A 1750-nucleotide genomic window follows, 5' to 3' on the forward strand; every position below is an offset into this window, starting at 1 on the left:
CCCGCGGCCCGTCTCTTTGACACGCGGCCGCGAAAATCACTTCTCGCGGCCCCTTCTCCTTTCTTAGTTCGCAAAAGTGGAGCCGCCATGCCAATCGCCGCATGCAAAACCCCCTTTGCTCCCCGCCTTTCTCTGTTTGTGCGTGAAAGTGCGAAGGCGCGGGAGTGACGAACAGGACGGCCTGTGCCTGTGCACCTGCCGCCGGTGCAACGCGTCGGGCTGACCGGTCGGGGCAGCCGGCAGTCGGTCTTGTTGTCGTCGCCGCCGTGTGCACCGCGACGACGGCCTGCCCGCCTCGTCCTGGCCGCAGCAGCAGCAGCAGCAGCAGCAGCCGCAGCAGCCGCCGGGTCGGTGCTGCGCAGTCTGTTATTTGTAGAAATCACTTTCCTGTCTGTTAGCAGCGAGCGTCCCTCCGCCAGGGCGGCGTGCCATGCGGCCGGCGGCGGCTCGCTCGGGCGGCCCCCCGGCACATCATCTGCCGGCGGAGCGCTGCACACACGGGCATGGCGGCCCGCGCGGTAAATGGACCGATGGGCCGCCGGCCCGAATGTGAGACGTTTCACTCCTCGTGCGGCCGGGCCGGGGCGTTTAACCTTCTTCTTCCAACTGGAATAGGAGAGGTGAACTCTCTTTGCGGACAGTCATTAAAAACGGAAATGGCGCTACTACCACTGCATATGTATTAGCTAGCAGGTCACCCTGCACCTCAACGCCTGAGCTGTATCTAAATGGCATTTTCCTGGCTATTATTAAATAAGTGAAACCATGCGGGTAGCTCCACTGATATACCAACCAAGTGTGTGCATCCAGTAAACACTTCAAGTTCTGCAGCAGCAAGATTGTCCAACTTCGTGGATGAGCATTTGCAGTCTTCAGCTCAGTTTGAGCACCCGACCCGTGCTCTATGGAAACGAAAGTGTGTGAACGTCACACATTTGTAGGTGTATGAGTTCGTACACTTAAAGTAAAGATGTGAATTTTCCTTTGAAATTCACACACGTGCCTCTACTCTCTAAATGTCAAGGACAACTTTTGTAACTAACATTGGACATCTGTATGCATAACTGGGTACAGAGACAATATTATAATTTGCTACGCCAGATGCTAGTTACAATACTGTATCTGAGCTAGTTATGCATACAGAAGTCCGGAGCTAGTTACAAAAATTGTCCTCAGACATTTAAAGTGAACGTGTCCAAATGTTCTTCACGCACCAACAAGTGTACAACACTCACACACTTGAGTTTCAAAGTTCATTAGAACGCACATAGCCGGAGTTGAACAACTTTTTCGTTGCACGCTTACAAGTGCTGCACCACTCGGTGTATCAGCAGTGTTGCTGCCTGCTCGCTGCTGGACGGCGCACTTGTGCTGCCGTGCGTTTAGCTCTCCAGCCCGCCGCGGACCCCGTCCCTCCCGGCCGATGCTGGTGTGAATGTGACAGAGTCCCGTCATGAGGCTCTCCGCAGCCCGCAGCTGACGCGCGAGCGGCGGGGGTCACGACGAAAAACTACTGAGCTGTCAAGAAAACGGAATTGCTACGAGTCCGAGGCGGCACTCTGGCGGTCATGAAGTACACGGAGGCGCGGAGGTCGACAAGAAAAGAGAAGGGCAGCCGCTCTGTGCGCGCCAGTCGAATTTCTCATCCGCTCGGCTGCAGCTGCTGCAGCTGCAGGGCGCCGCGGGGCGGGCGCTCTTGAACCCCGCCTGAGAGCCGCCCCGTCAGCTCGCGCAGCCCGCGGAGGGCGGG

The 1750-nt window shown here is 57.0% G+C and overlaps 1 protein-coding gene across 3 annotated transcripts in view; it reads left to right on the forward strand.

Annotated features, from left to right (window-relative positions):
* Positions 1 to 1750, forward strand: part of LOC113213903 (uncharacterized) — a 92511-nt gene that overhangs the window by 1866 nt on the left and 88895 nt on the right. The window lies entirely within an intron of this gene.

This window comes from Frankliniella occidentalis, unplaced genomic scaffold (assembly GCF_000697945.3).
Source record: "Frankliniella occidentalis isolate FOCC.00 unplaced genomic scaffold, Focc_3.1 Scaffold17, whole genome shotgun sequence".
NCBI lineage: Eukaryota > Metazoa > Arthropoda > Insecta > Thysanoptera > Thripidae > Frankliniella > Frankliniella occidentalis.